The 17651-nt window shown below is 40.2% G+C and overlaps 1 protein-coding gene across 1 annotated transcript in view; it reads right to left on the reverse strand.

Annotated features, from left to right (window-relative positions):
• LOC126267877 (Down syndrome cell adhesion molecule-like protein Dscam2) overlaps positions 1-17651 on the reverse strand; it is a 1296028-nt gene that overhangs the window by 151937 nt on the left and 1126440 nt on the right. The gene's annotated exons all lie outside the window — the stretch shown is intronic.

Below are 17651 nucleotides of genomic sequence, written 5' to 3' on the forward strand. Positions count from 1 at the left end.
ACCTGAGTCGAAACAAGGCCCCGGGAATAGACAACATTCCATTAGAACAACTGACGGCCTTGGGAGAGCCAGTCTCGACAAAACTCTACCATCTGGTGAGCAAGATGTATGAGACAGGTGAAATACCCTCAGACTTCAAGAAGAATATAATAATTCCAATCCCAAAGAAAGCAGGTGTTGACAGATGTGAAAATTACAGAACCATCAGCTTAATAAGTCACAGCTGCAAAATACTAACACGAATTCTTTACAGCCGAATGAAAAAGCTGATAGAAGCCGACCTCGGGGAAGATCAGTTTGGATTCCGCAGAAATGTTGGAACACATGAGGCAATACTGACTTATCTTAGGCAATAGATTAAGGAAAGGTAAACCTACATTTCTAGCATTTGTAGACTTAGAGAAACCTTTTGACAATGTTGACTGGAATACTCTCTTTCAAATTCTAAAGATGACAGGGGTAAAATACAGAGAGCGAAAGGCTATTTACAGTTTGTACAGAAAGCAGATGGCAGTTATAAGAGTTGAGGGTCATGAAAGGGAAGCAGTGGTTGGGAAGGGAGTGAGACAGGGTTGTAGTGTCTCCCCGATGTTATTCAATCTGTATATTGAGCAAGCAGTAAAGGAAACAAAAGAAAAGTTTGGAGTAGGTATTAAAATCCATGGAGAAGAAATAAAAATGTTGAGGTTCGCCGATGACATTGTAATTCTGTCAGAGACAGCAAAGGACTTGGAACAGCAGTTGAACGGAATGGACAGTGTCTTGAAAGGAAGATATAAGATGAACATCAACAAAAGCAAAACAAGGATAATGGAATGTAGTCGAATTAAGTTGACTGATGCTGAGGGAATTAGATTAGGAAATGAGACACTTAAAGTAGTAAAGGAGTTTTGCTATTTGGGGAGCAAAATAACTGATGATGGTCGAAGTAGAGAGGATATAAAATGTAGACTGGCAATGGCAAGGAAAGCGTTTCTGAAGAAGAGAAATTTGTTAACATCGAGTATAGATTTAAGTGTAAGGAAGTCGTTTCTGAAAGTATTTGTATGGAGTGTAGCCATGTAAGGAAGTGAAAGATGGACGATGAATAGTTTGGACAAGAAGAGAATAGAAGCTTTTGAAATGTGGTGCTACAGAAGAATGCTGAAGATTAGGTGGGTAGATCACGTAACTAATGAGGAAGTTTTGAATAGAATTGGGGAGAAGAGGAGTTTGTGGCACAACTTGACAAGAAGCAGGGACCGGTTGGTAGGACATGTTTTGAGGCATGAAGGGATCACAAATTTAGTATTGGAGGACAGTGTGGAGGGTAAAAATCGTAGAGGGAGACCAAGAGATGAATACACTAAGCAGATTCAGAAGGATGTAGGTTGCAGTAAGTACTGGGAGATGAAGAAGCTTGCACAGGATAGAGTAGCATGGAGAGCTGCATCAAACCAGTCTCAGGACTGAAGACAACAACAACAACAACAACACGACACAACATAGTTATAAGAAGATGAATTATGAAAATGATAATCCAGGATACAAATTGGTAATGCCATGTACTACTGCTACGTTTAGTTTTTACCGGTTTCCCAGAATACTGATCGGTGAAGACAGAATGTGTTTCTCTTTCTGTTTCATAGTGAATATTTGTACTGGCCAATGCAACTGATTCTCCAGTTGCAGATTCATATGGTTGACCTCAAATCATAATGAAATGGTTGTTACTTTGCATAGAGGGGCCTCATTATGAAAATACTGCAAAAGTTGAATTCAAAACATTTGTCACATTGAGGTGAGCATGGTGTTGTCTAAACTGTTTTAATGACCCTCTGTATCATTTCATCATGAAGTAAAATTATTGAGTTCAGTCTAAATATGAAAAAAGTAAATAAATAAAAAATAGCCACACTGAGACCGCTATATGGTGATTAGTAACTTTCCTTTCCATAATCCCATTCTTATCACAGATTCATGTCGAGCTCCTACATATAAGGTGTAACACAAAGGAGCAGTCACACTTGAAGGTTCAAAGAAAATTTGAGTTTCATTTCAAACACATACCCGACCCATACAGTAATAGTTGTTGGTGATTTTAATTTACCCTTGATATGTTGGCACAAATACATATTTAAAACTGAATGTATGCATAAAACATCATCCAAAATTGTGCTACACGTGTTCTCTGAAAATTATTTCAGGCAGTGAATTCATGAGCCCATGCAAATAGTAAACAGTTGTGAAAACACACTTGACCTTTTAGCAACAAATAATCGTGAGCTAATAACAAGCATCAAAATGGATACAGGGATTAGTGAACACAGGGTTGTCATAGTGAGACTGAATATTGTAACCCCCAAATCCCCCAAAAATAAACGAAAAACACACCCATTCAAAAAAGCACATAAAAATTCACTTGATGCCTTCCTGAAAGACAATCTCCACTCCTTCCAAATTAACACTGTAGGTATAGACCAGATGTGGCTTGAATTAAAAGAAATAGTATTGGCAACAGTTGAGAGATTTATACCAAATAAATTAACAAATGATGGAAGCTGATCATCCTTGGTACACAAAACAGGTCAGAAGACTATTGCAGAAACAATGAAAAAAAAAAATCATGTCAAATTGAAACGAATGCAAAATCTCCATGATTGGTGATCTTTTGCAGAAGCTTGAATTTAGCATGGCATTCAAGGCAAAATGCTTATAATAGTTTCCACAATGAAACTTTGTCTCGATACCTGGCAGAAAATCCAAAGAGATTCTGGTCGTATGTGAAAAATGTAGGCGGCAAGACACACTCAATGCCTTGTCTACACGATAGTGACGGAAATACTATTGATGACAGTTATTAAACACAGCATTCTGAAATTCCTTTACCAAACAAGATAAAGTAAAGATTCCAGAATTCGAATCAAGAACAGCTGCCACCATGAGTAATGTAGAAGCAGATATCTTCGGAGTAGTGAAGCAACTTAAATCATTTAACAAAAGCAAGTCTTCCGGTCCAGACTGTATACCAGTTAGTTTCCTTTGAGATTATGCTGATACAATACTTAACAATCATATACAACCTTTCACTTGACGAAAGATCCGTACCCTAAGACTGGAAAGTTGCACAGGTCATACCAATATTCAAGAAAGGTAGTAGAAGTAATCCACTAAGTTACAGGACCATATCATTAAAATTGATATGCAGCAGGATTTTGGAACATATATTGTGTTCAAACATTATGAATTACCTCAAAGGGAATGATCTATTGACATAGTCAACTGTATTGTAGCGAAATTGTGTGCTTATGGAATAACAACTCAGTTATATGACAGGATTTGTGATTTCCCATCAGAGAGGTCGCAATTTGTAGAAACTGATGAAAAGTCATTGAGTAAAACATAAGTGATTTCTGGCATTCCACAAGGTAGTGCTATAGACCCTTTGCTGTTCCTTATCTATGTTAACAATTTAGGAGATAATCTGAGCAGCTGTCTTAGGTTGTTTGCAGATGATGCTGTCATTTATTGACTAGTGAAGTCTCAGAAAATCAAAACAAATTGCAAAACGATTTAGAAAAAAAGTCTGTATGATGCAAAAATTGGCAACTGACCATAAATAAAGAAAAGTGTGAGTCACCCACATGAGTGCTTAAAGGAATTCATTAAAATTTGGTTATATGATAAATCAGTCAAATCTGAAGGCAGTAAATTCAACGAAATACCTAGGAATTACAGTTACAAACAACTTAAATTGGAAGGAACACACAAAAAAATGTTGTGGGGAAGGCTACCCAAAGACTGCATTTCATCGGTAGGACATTTAGACAATGTAACAGATATTCTAAAGAGACTACCCTCGTCCGTCCTCTTTTAGAAGACTGTTACACGGTGTGGGATCCCTACCAGATAGGACTGATGGATTACATAAAGGAAGTTCAAAGAAGGACAGCACATTTTGTATTATCACAAAATAGGAAAGAGAGTGTCACTGAAATGATACAGGATTTGGGGAGGAGATAATTAAAACAAAGACATTTTTCACTGCGACGCAATCTTTTCTTGAAATTTCAGCCACCAACTTCCAAATGCAAAAAGTATTTTGTAGACTATGATCTACATAGGAAGAAATGATCATCATAATAAAATAAAGGAAATGAGAGCTTGCACGGAAAGCTATAGGTGTTTACTTTTTCTGTGCACTGTATGAGATTGGAATCATGGAGAATTATTGTGAAGGTGGTTCAATGAACCCTCTGCCAGGCACTTAAATGTGATTTGCAGAGAATGATGCAGCTGCAGATGTCACAAAAGAAGAAGAAAATACCATGGTGAGCCAAAATATTACAATGACTGCCCACCGTGAAACTATATGCCATTTGATGATGGTGCAGGTGCGTGACATGGTAAGGAAGGTATATAAGCCAAGACGAGATGAACAGTGAAACCAAAAGAAGGCCACAAGTTGTTGGATGCAGACATCTACATCTATACTTTGTGAGCCATCTTATGGTGTGCAAGGGAGCTCAGAAGTTTGACCACTCTGTAAAACGAGATGTGGTGAACAGTGGCAAATCAGATGACAGAGTACAATGCTGGTGCAGGCACAAGTGTTTCAGAGTACATCATTCAGCGAACAATGCTGAACATGAGGGCCCACAGCAGATGACCCCTACGTGCTACCATTTTGATCTACTGACACGCTCTATTACAATTTCAGTGAGCGGGCGATCAATGGAAACTCACCTAGTCAGTTGAATCATGTTTCTTGCTACACAAGGTAGATTGTAGCACCAGACAAACAATTTTATGAAACAGGCACCATGCTACTGACACAGGGCAGTGGGGCAGTGTTATGCTATGGTGGACACTCATTTGGACTTCCATGAGGTCTGTGGACTACGTGACCAATATTGTGGACCGTCTGCACCCACTACACTAGATGTCTTTCCCATTGATGGCATCTTGTAACAGGGTAAATTACCATGTCACAAGGCCATAACCATCCTACAGTAGTTTGATGAGCATAATGGTCGACTCACGATGATGTTTGAGGCACCAAAGTAACCTGACCCGCACCTCATGGGGTGCGATCGAGTGCCAGCTCTGTGTCCACAAATGGCGAGCCCATAATTTATGGGAATTTCATGGACAGTGCATAGACATCTGGTGCCACATATCTCCAGAAACCTACCACTGACTTGTCAAATCTATGCCACACAGAAAAATTGCTGTATTGTGTTTCATATGTGGACCAACATTAAGCAGGTGGTCTCAATGTTTTGGCTTATGTATGTTTGTTATATGAACAACTACTTGGATGTCCTTTATTTACAGATTAGGCTTCATTTTCTACAGTTTTTCATAGTAGATTAAAATAATAGGAAACATACAGCAACAGAACAAAGCAGCATGAGAATCATTCTCTTCCTTACATGGAATGCTAAAATGCTCTCTTGGTTAAACCTAGTTAATAAGCAATGCTCAGTTCATGGCCAGTACTTTGTGTTCCATTTCACTGAGTTTCAAGTTAAAATGTGACTCCCTTCATTGCTTTCCTTACACACAGTGTCATCTGTTTATATGCTCATGGACTTTTATCAGAATATAATCGGTTAGCAATGTTCATCACCAATATGATTTCCAGAATCCATACGTATCAGAATAATGTATGTATGTATGTATGTACGTTCCACATCTCCCCCTAAACCACTGGACCAATTTCAAACCAACTGTGGTGCACATATCGCTTACAGTCTGGAAAGAATTGCTGTGGGGGTAAGAACCACCTACCTATCAAAGTGGTGGGGGGTGGGGTGAAAAAGAAGGTGCGAATGCTCAGACTTTATTTACTCAGTACTAAAGAGTAAGAGCATTTAGTCACTTGCAACAGGCTTGGCGTTTTAATATATTATTTATTTACTACCAACTATACTCATGACACATTTTGCAAACAGTATTCATCTACATCTACATCTACATCCGTACTCCGCAAGCCACCTGACGGTGTGTGGCGGAGGGTACCCTGAGTACCTCTATCGGTTCTCCCTTCTATTCCAGTCTCGTATTGTACGTGGAAAGAAGGATTGTCGGTAAGCTTCTGTGTGGGCTCTAATCTCTCTGATTTTATCCTCATGGTCTCTTCGCGAGATATACGTAGGAGGGAGCAATATACTGCTTGACTCTTCGGTGAAGGTATGTTCTCGAAACTTCAACAAAAGCCCGTACCGAGCTACTGAGCGTCTCTCCTGCAGAGTCTTCCACTGGAGTTTATCTATCATCTCCGTAACGCTTTCGCAATTACTAAATGATCCTGTAACGAAGCGCGCTGCTCTCCGTTGGATCTTCTCTATCTCTTCTGTCAACCCTACCTGGTGCGGATCCCACACTGCTGAGCAGTATTCAAGCATTGGGCGAACAAGCGTACTGTAACTTACTTCCTTTGTTGTCGGACTGCATTTCCTTAGGATTCTTCCAATGAATCTCAGTCTGGCATCTGCTTTACCGACGATCAACTTTATATGATCATTCCATTTTAAATCACTCCTAATGCGTACTCCCAGATAATTTATGGAATTAACTGCTTCCAGTTGCTGACCTGCTATTTTGTAGCTAAATGATAAGGGACCTATCTTTCTATGTATTCGCATCACATTACACTTCGCTACATTGAGATTCAATTGCCATTCCGTGCACCATGCGTCAATTCGCTGCAGATCCTCCTGCATTTCAGTACAATTTTCCATTGTTGCAACCTCTCGATACACCACAGCATCATCTGCAAAAAGCCTCAGTGAACTTCCGATGTCATCCACCAGGTCATTTATGTATATTGTGAATAGCAACGGTCCTATGACACTCCCCTGCGGCACACCTGAAATCACTCTTACTTCGGAAGACTTCTCTCCATTGAGAATGACGTGCTGCGTTCTGTTATCTAGGAACTCCTCAATCCAATCACACAATTGATCTGATAGTCCGTATGCTCTTACTTTGTTCATTAAACGACTATGGGGAACTGTGTCAAACGCCTTGCGGAAGTCAAGAAACACGGCATCTACCTGTGAACCCGTGTCTAAGGCCCTCTGAGTCTCGTGGACGAATAGCGCGAGCTGGGTTTCACACGATCGTCTTTTTCGAAACCCATGCTGATTCCTACAGAGTAGATTTCTAGTCTCCAGAAAAGACATTATACTCGAACATAATACGTGTTCCAAAATTCTACAACTGATCGATGTTAGAGATATAGGTCTATAGTTCTGCACATCTGTTCGACGTCCCTTCTTGAGAACGGGGATGACCTGTGCCCTTTTCCAATCCTTTGGAACGCTTCGCTCTTCTAGAGACCTACGGTACACCGCTGCAAGAAGGGGGGCAAGTTCCTTCGCGTACTCTGTGTAAAATCGAACTGGTATCCCATCAGGACCAGCGGCCTTTCCTCTTTTGAGCGATTTTAATTGTTTCTCTATCCCTCTGTCGTCTACTTCGATATCTACCATTTTGTCAACTGTGCGACAATCTAGAGAAGGAAGCACAGTGCAGTCTTCCTCTGTGAAACAGCTTTGGAAGAAGACATTTAGTAATTTGGCCTTTAGTCTGTTATCCTCTGTTTCAGTACCATTTTGGTCACAGAGTGTCTGGACATTTTGTTTTGATCCACCTACCGCTTTGACATAGGACCAAAATTTCTTAGGATTTTCTGCCAAGTCAGTACATAGAACGTTACTTTCGAATTCATTGAAAGCCTCTCGCATAGCCCTCCTCACACTACATTTCGCTTCGCGTAATTTTTGTTTGTCTGCAAGGCTTTGGCTATGTTTATGTTTGCTGTGAAGTTCCCTTTGCTTCCGCAGCAGTTTTCTAACTCGGTTGTTGTACCACGGTGGCTCTTTTCCATCTCTTACGATCTTGCTTGGCACATACTCATCTAACGCATATTGTACCATGGTTTTGAACTTTGTCCACTGATCCTCAACACTATCTGCACTTGAGACAAAACTTTTGTGTTGAGCCGTCAGGTACTCTGTAATCTGCTTTTTGTCACTTTTGCTAAACAGAAAAATCTTCCTACCTTTTTTAATATTTCTATTTATGGCTGAAATCATCGACGCAGTAACTGCTTTATGATCGCTGATTCCCTGTTCTGCATTAACTGATTCAAATAGTTCGGGTCTGTTTGTCACCAGAAGGTCTAATATATTATCGCCACGAGTCGGTTTTCTGTTTAACTGCTCAAGGTAGTTTTCAGATAAAGCACTTAAAAATATTTCACTGGATTCTTTGTCCCTGCCACCCGTTATGAACGTTTGAGTCTCCCAGTCTATATCCGGCAAATTAAAATCTCCACCCAGAACTATAACATGGTGGGGAAATCTACTCGAAATATTTTCCAAATTATTCTTCAGGTGCTGAGCCACAACAGCTGCTGAGCCCGGGGGCCTATAGAGACATCCAATTACCATGTCTGAGCCTGCTTTAACCGTGACCTTCACCCAAAATCATTTCACAATTCGAATCTCCGTCAATTTCCTTCGATACTATTGCACTTCTTATCGCTATAAACACGCCTCCCCCTTCACTGTCCAGCCTATCTCTGCGGTATACATTCCAATCAGAGTTTAGGATTTCATTACTGTTTACGTCTGGTTTCAGCCAACTTTCTGTTCCTAGTACTATATGGGCGTTGTGACCGTTTATTAATGAGAGCAGTTCTGGGACCTTTCTATAGACGCTTCTGCAGTTTACTATTAGCACATTAATATTGTTATTCCTTGTTGCATTTTGCCTACTCCTGCCTTGCCGCGTCTCAGGAGGCGTCTTGTCGGGCCTAGGGAGGGAATTCTCTAACATGTGCCACTAAGTGCACCTGCAAGATTATATCATGGTATGACACACAATTCAGGAGATATGATGTCATAAGTACAGAGGAGTGTGATGCACCACACACAGCATTTAAATTTATTACTTCTTAGCTACTATCTCTATTTGCAACACATTTTGCAGACAGTATCTACACATGTCACTGAATGTATTACAAAAATACACCATTTAACGCCATGTTGTTCACAAGCTATGATGCCGTAAACACTCAGCTCTATGAAAACGAAACTGTAAGATGAAATTTACTAGAGATACAAGTGAAATGTGTGCAAAAACATGTGAAATATGTTAAATGTATGTTATATGCATACATGGGCAAAGCCATGTGTAAAAGTTATTCCTAAACCCCTGGATCAATTATAACAAAATCTGGCACACATACTACTTACTATCAAGAATAAATACTGTGGGGTATTAACCAGCAACCTTCTATTGGGGTATGAGTATTAACGTGGACTGAGAAGAGGACAGGTGGAGGGGGGGGGGGGGGAGGGAGGAGGGAAGGAAGGAGATGGATAGAAAGAGAGGGGAAAGGAGGAGATGGACAGGAAGATAGGGGGAGAAGGAGATGGACACATATAGGGGGGAGAAGGAGAGTAGGAGGGAGAAATGGACAGAGAAGGAAAAGATGGACCGAGAAGGGTGAGGAGGAGATGGAAAGAGAAAGGAAAGAGGAGGAAGACATAGACAGGGAGAGAGGGGAGGAGAAGGAAATGGACAGAGAGAGAGGAGGAGGAGGAGGAGGAGGAGGAAATTCACAGAGAAAGGGAAGAGAAGGAGATGGACAGAGGAAGGAAAGAGGAGGAGGTGGACACAGAGAGTTGGGAGGAAATGGACGAAGAGAGGTTGGAGCAGGAGACAGACAAACGGAGGGGGGAAGGGAGAGGAAAAGGAGGTGGATCATAGGGGACTGGAATACATACATACCTGGGCAATGCCAGGTACTCGGTTAGTAGTGAAATAAAAATGTACACAACTGCAAAGTTGGCAGATGCCTATGTGATTTAAAGATTAGCATAAAATTATGGTAACGACATTGTTATTCAGTGTTTGTATCCGGAGAAATTTCCACAACAAGAATGTCTCAATCAGAGGCTGTTTGAAGCAATCAGTCATCAACTTAGTGAGCATGGTATGGTTACACCTGCTACTTGCCACCAATGAAGGGCATACATAATAAGGACACTTGACTAGAGGAAACAATCCTTCATTCAGTCAACAAGAACTCTAGTGTCACAAGGGGACATGTGCTACAATAAGTAATGTTCATCACTAGACTGTGTAGCAAGTGGTACACAATGACTTATCATATCCAATGCAGTTACAATGCTTGCAATCACTACCAGCAGCTGATTTCCCCATAAAGATGTAGTTCTGCAAACAGATCACTCAACAATGTGTCAACTATTAATTTAGGCCAGCTGTGCAGATCATGGACAAGATTTCCTTTCATGTGATCAGATTACAAATTTCCACAAACAACATGTAATCCCCATCCCACTGTTGAAGAATGTCATCAATAATGACATTTTCTATCAATGTTGGAGCCAGGATCATGAGTGATTGTTAGGATCTAATATTCTTCCACTCAGGTTCAGTCGATTGAGGTAAAAAGTTTACCCCTCCCTCTTTTTTTAAATTTTGTTTTTAAGAATAGGCTACCTGATCTGCCAGAAGATGTGCCTTTGTTAGTGAGACAAAACTTATTTTATGTGCATAGAGCTCCACCTCTTTCCAGTATTGTGATTATCTTTTAGTTCTTATACATTTAATCTGGTTAAGGAAATTTGTGTCTGTTTGTATGACAACAATTATATACCTTTAAATCTATAATTAAGTTTCATGATAGTCTATTAGACAATTTTTCTGTCTTTCATGGGAGTATGATTATGGTGTGGCTACTTTAAAAATCTTGAAATCGTGAAAAAGCTTATATTTCATAGGATGTAGTCAAGTTCACAATTATTCTAGTCTTTACCACTGATAACAAACTCATCATTTTACTTTCCATTACAGAAAGGTGTTGAGCTATGGTTCACTAGTGCATTTTGTTTACATATTCCTGTACATAGATTCCAAGACTTACCAAGCGGGAAAGCACCGGTAGACAGGCACAATAAAATAACACACAAAATTTCTAGCTTTCGCAACCAACGGCTGCTTCTTCAGGAAAGAGGGAAGGAGGGGGAAAGACGAAAGGATGTGGGTTTTAAGGGAGAGGGTAAGGAGTCATTCCAATCCTGGAAGCGAAAAGACTTACCTTAGGGGGAAAAAAGGATAGGTATATACCCGCGCGCGCGCACACACACACACACACACACACACACACACACACACACACACACACACACACACACACACACACACACACACACACACACATCCATCCATACATATACAGACACAACAGTGGTCTGCTTGTGTCTGTATATGTATGGATGGATATGTGTGTGTGTGTTTGCGCGAGTATATACCTATCCTTTTTTTCCCCCTAAGGTAAGTCTTTCCGCTCCCAGGATTGGAATGACTCCTTACCCTCTCCCTTAAAACCCACATCCTTTCGTCTTTCCCTCTCCTTCCCTCTTTCCTGAAGAAGCAACCGTTGGTTGCGAAAGCTAGAAATTTTGTGTGTATGTTTGTGTGTTATTTTATTGTGCCTGTCTACCGGCGCTTTCCCGCTTGGTAAGTCTTGGAGTCTTTGTTTTTAATATTTTTTTCCCATGTGGAAGTTTCTTTCTATTTTATTCCTGTACATAACTTCATATGCTTACTACTCAATCACCATTATGAATGATGTGATTATTAGTATTACTTTCCAAGCTGTCACACAAGATTTTATTGTGAGTATGGTATACCTGACATCCTGTGATACATCACTGCTAATACTGGACACTTTCACCCTAACACAATGGCCAGCCATACACTAAAATAAAGTGCTACAGATGAATAGGATCTCTCTACAATCTGCCACCAAAGAAATATTTACATTCTGTAAGTGCCAAGGCTCACAATATTACTTGCAACCTTACACTGGTTAAACTTCAATTAGTCACACAGTATATTAGTCACAGACATAAACTTTGTTACAAATCTGCAATATTTCTTGGACTATTTGGATGTTTTCAGTTGAGTCTTTGTTTCATCTTAGCCAATGGATTTGCCGCAGCGGTAACACCAATTCCTATCAGATCACCAAAATTAAGCGCTGCCCGGCTTGACTTGCACTTGGATGGGTGACCGTCTAGGTCTACTGAGCGCTGTTGGCAAGAGGGGTGCACTCAGCCCTTCTGAGGCCAACTGAGAAGCTACTTGACTGAGAAGTAGTGGCTCTGGTCAAGAAAACTGACGATCGCGAGGAGAGCAGCCGACGACAGCCACTTCATATTCGCATCCGGTGACACCCTTTGGCTGACGATGACATGGCGATTGGTTGGTACCGTTTGGCCTTTCGAGGCCTGTGCAGACAGAGCTTGTTTGGTCTTCCTTCTCTTGGAGTTGTAATTCACATGAGGAATTCATGGACAAAAATTTAAGAGTTTCAGGAATCTAATGTCATCATTGTGTTGCTGCATCATGATTAACATACGAATAAACACAGCCTCTATGAAACACGACAAATGTGTTGTTCAGCATCTCTGAGCTCAACAATGAGTTTTACAGTTACTTGTTCTCAAGCATGTGTCAGTCATTAAAATGAGGTATACAGATGTGGTTGAGTGTGAACCCTTGGTCAGAGGAAGTATACACAACAAAGCCAAGTAGCACACTGAATTTATGCTCTTGTCGGAAGAAAACAATCTGCAAGTAGGGAATGTTATCCAATAGTGAAGCATTCAACCATGGCTGTGCCCCAGAGAGCTGTAGAGCAGTTTGTAGGTGGTTTATGACACTCATTTAGGCAAATGCTGGGATGGTCTCCAATTCCTGCCTCAGAAAATATGGATCACAAACAGTTAAAATATGATCATAAGAAAAAACAAAGATTACACATTTCACAGACAGACAGTGCATATGACTTTCCTCCTTTAGGTAACTGATGGCTGCAGTGTCTGGAAGCACATCTGGCTGCAAAGTAAAATAAAAATGAATTTGCCAAGTTGTGCATACGGTGGGCCCTATACTACATGGAATTAATACTCAGTAAATGAGGAACAATAAAGTAATGATGGCATCTAATAAATTGTGCTTAATAACTTCACCCATATGAACATCAAATAATACTAATGAAACAAACCATCACTGACGTGGAGAGGCATAATTATCAGAGAAGTGAGCAATGACGAGGAACTTCAAAACTTTGGAAATCACCGATGTCTTGTAGAAGACATAATCCTGATGCATGAAGCACCAAATGTAATGATCCCTAGTCACAGAGATTTGTTCAATTTAACAGTACAACATTATCCATGGTATGGCAACTGCCAACTACCCGCAGACGAATGGCCCCACAGAACATTTTAATAATATGTTGGCAGATATGTTCTCATGGTAACCCAAAGAAATTCTGGTTGTATGTAAAGGCTATTAATGGCACCAAAGTTTGTGTCCACTCCATAGAAAAAGAGACAGGAATTGAAATGGGGGCAAAGCAAAAGCTTAAATGCTTAACTTGATTTCCTTCCTTAACAAAGGAAAGCCCTGGACTATTGCCCCAGTTTAATCCTCGTTCCACTGAAAAGATGAATAGAATCAGTATTAGTGTCAGTGGTGTTGAGAATCAGCTGAAATCATTAAAACTGAACAAAGTTCTTGGGCCATATTGAATCCCCACAGGTTTCTATAGTGAATTTGTCTAACTTTTAATCTATTGTACATCCCTCAAACAAAAACCCATATCTACCAATTGGAAGAAAGCACAGGTAACATCCATCTACAAGAAGGGTAGCAGAAGCAATCCGCGAAACTACCATCCTGCATCTTGGACATTGATTTGTTGTAGATTCTTAGAACATATTCTGAACTCAAACCTTGAACAGAATGACCTTCTTGATGCCAACCAGCATGGATTACGAAAACATTGATCATGTGAAAGCCAACTAGCACTTTTCTCACATGACATCTGAAAGCTTTGGACGAAGGCAATCAGACAGGTGCAGTATTTCTTGACTTCTGAAAAACATTTAACTCAGTACCACACCTACACTTATTGTCAAAAGTCCAATCATATGGGATATCAAGTGAAATTTGTGGCTGGACTGAGGACTTCTGGTAGGGAGGACACAGCACATTACCTTGGATGATGAGTTATCGTCAGATCGTGAAGTAACTTCATGTGTTCCCCTTGCTGTTCTCATTGTATATTAATAACATTGAGGACATTATTTATAGGAATCTTAGACATTTTGCACATTATTCAGTTACCTATAACGGAGTACTGTCTGAAAGAGGCTGCATAGATATAGAGTCAGATCTTGATAAGATATAAAAATTGTGCAAAGACAGGTAACTTGCTTTAAATGTTCTGAAATGTAAAATTGTGCATTTCACAAAACAAAACATAAAGAATTGTATCCTATGACTACAATACCAATGAGTCACAGCTGGAATCAGCCAACTCATACAAATACTTGGGTGCAACACTTTTTTTGCAAATGAAATGGAATGATCACGTAAGCTCAGTTGTGTGTAAAGAAGGCGGCAGACTTTAGCTTATTGCTAGAATACTGGGGAAGTGCAATCAGTATACAAAGGTGACTGCTTACAAATCACTCATGTGACCCAATCTATAGTATTGCTCAAGAGTGTGGGACCCATACCACATAGGACTAAAAGTGGATATTGAACTTATACAGAGAAGGGCAGCATTAGTGGTCAAAGGTTCATCTGAACCATGGGAGAGTGTTACATTGAAGCCGAAGAAACTGAACTGTCACACTCTTGAAAACAGTCTACTAACAAAGTTTCAAGTACTGGCTTTAACTGATGATTCTAGGTATATACTACAACCCTCTACATATCACTCACATAGGGATCATTAGGACAAAATTAGAGTAATCACAGCATGCACAGACGCATTCAAACAATCATTCTTCATGCGCTCCATATGTGAATGGGATGGGAAGAAACCCAATAATTGGTACAATGGGACATACCCTCTGCCATGTACTTTGCAGTGGTTTGCAGAATATGAGCATAGATGTGATGCTGTGCAGAGGGTTTGGGATCAGATAGTGCTTGGTGCAACATTTGCATGAAACAAAGCAATGCAGAATAGTACATATTGAGCACCATTTTTCTGATCTGCAGTTGAGAAGCGGTAACAATAATGGATACCATGTTTCTACTTCCACTTGAAAATTCTGCTGATGATTACATCAAACAGCTCTTCACTTAGAAGATGGTTGGTACGTATACAAGGTGACCTAGTGTGGGTCTTCAGACCTGTGCCGAAGTTGAGACTTTCAGAAAAATTATTTAAGCTCTACTTTGGCCTGTACTAAACCCTGTATCACTTTTCTATGTCACCTACAAAGCAAAAAATGATGATGACACACTGAGGAGACAAAAGCAGTCCTTCGCACTATGCCTTATCCTTGTGCTGTGGCATGATACAAGGAACATTAAGGCCTATTTGATAGTCCCTTCGTACTAATGGAAGTAACTATACTTGAATGACATGGCTACTGTGAGGATGTGAGAGCATGGCCAGAATATAGGGTCCACCTGCATTGATTTATGAAGGATTATATGTTAGCACCAGATCGCTGAAGCTACAATCCATGGCAAAAGATCAGGTGTTTAGTCTTGAGGGAGAGGAATGCCACTTGTTGTGCGTGACCTGCCAGGGCATGGCAGTTACAGCTGCTGTCTGGTGATGTGTGGGTCACCGATTCGAATGAGTCCTTGTGTAATTATTTATGATCTAGCCTCTTTTTTTAAGATTCTGGGACTTCCTTGTTCAAAAAACATTGCATCGTGCTAGGACATTCCATTTACATATACACCAAGGTGACAAAACTCATGGGATACCTCCTATTATCATCTCAGATCTCCTTCTGCCCAATGTAGCACAACGGCTCGATGTAGTATGGACTCAACAAGTTGTTGGAAGTTTTCTGCAGAAATACTGGGCTGTCTTCCTCTATAGCCCTTAACAATCTCAAAAGTGTTTCCAGTGCAGGATTATGTGCATGAACTTGGCTCCCGATAGTGTGCCATAAATGTTCAATGGGATTCATGTTAGGTGATCTGGGTGGCCAAATCATTCACTCAAGCTGTTCAGAATGTTCTTCAGACCAATTGTAAACAGTTATGACCTGGTGACATGGTTCATTTCCACCCATAAAAATTCCATTGACACAGTGGTATGGCACATTATCACCCATAGAAATTCCATCGCTGTTTGGGGACATGAAGTCTATAAATGGCTGTAAATGGTCTCCAAGGAGCCAAACATAACCATTTCCAGTCAATGATCAATTCAATTAGATCAGAGGATCCAGTCCATTTCTTGTACACACAGCTCACACCATTATGGAGCCACCACCAGCTTGCACAGTGCCTTGTTGACAACTTGGGTCCATGGCTTCATGGGGTTTATGCCACACTCAAACCCTACCACCAGTTCTCAATAAATGGAATTGGGACTCATTTAACCAGCTCATGGTTTTCTAGTCATTTAGGGCTCAACTGATATGGTCCAATTCCAGGAGAAGTGTTGCAGATGATGTCATGCTGTTATCGAAGGCACTCACATTGGTCATCTGCCGCAATAGCCCAATAACGTCACATTTTAGTACACTGTACTAACAGATACATTTATTGTACATCCCACATTGATTTCTGCAGTTATTTCACACAGTGTTGTCTGTTAGAACCGAAAATTCTACACAGGTGCCACTGCTCTTCGTCATTAAGTGAAGGACACCAGCCACTGTGTTGCCCATGGTAAGAGGTAATTGAATTTCCTAGCAATTTCCAAAATGGAATGTCCTATGCAGCCAGCTCCAACTACCATTCTATGTTCGAAGTCTGTTACATCCTGTAGTGAGGCCATAATCTGGTCGTAAACCCATTCACATGAATCATATGAGTACAAATGACAGCTCCGTTAATGTGCTGCCCTTTTATATCTAGTGTATGTGATACTACCGCCATTTGTATATGTGCATATCACTATCCCATGACTTTTGTTATCTCATTGTAAATAGGAGGACTTTCTGCTCAAGAATGCAGTTCATTTGTTTGTATTTAGTGTGTGCCTAATAAACATGTTTCCAGTGTGAAGTGTTAGTTCTTGCTCACAAACTTACTCTTGATTCCAGATTCTATGTGACACTAGAAATAACCAAACTAATTTAAGAAATGAATTAAAATAAAGCACAGCAGTTATCAGTCCAAAGATTGCTTTCAACCCTACACTGCTTTATTAGGCATGGTCCTGTTGGAGGTGGTATGCTGTTGCTTTCCTTTGACAATTGAACAAACTTACTCAGCCAGTTACAGGGGAACCTAAAGCTTAATGTGGATTCTGAATGATGGGGCACCTCAGCAGTTTTCAAATCAACCAACATTGCCACAGGCGAAAGAAGCAATATGAGACTTTGGATTTGCAATCTGGTACTTTACCACTTACCACTGAGCTACTTTATAACTGCATGTTCATTTGCAAATCTCTATGTATTCTTTGGTACCTGATGAAACAGTCTGACTGGTTTTATATTTTCTATCTGAAGAAATTTTAAGTTCTGATTTTGACTTAGCTACTCATAGGATATACGTCTACTGCATCATTTGTATAAAAGTGCTTATGTAACCAAAGTATTTGACATTTGATAATACTTTTGTAAAGT

The sequence above is a fragment of the Schistocerca gregaria genome, chromosome 4 (genome assembly GCF_023897955.1).
Source record: "Schistocerca gregaria isolate iqSchGreg1 chromosome 4, iqSchGreg1.2, whole genome shotgun sequence".
Taxonomy (NCBI): domain Eukaryota; kingdom Metazoa; phylum Arthropoda; class Insecta; order Orthoptera; family Acrididae; genus Schistocerca; species Schistocerca gregaria.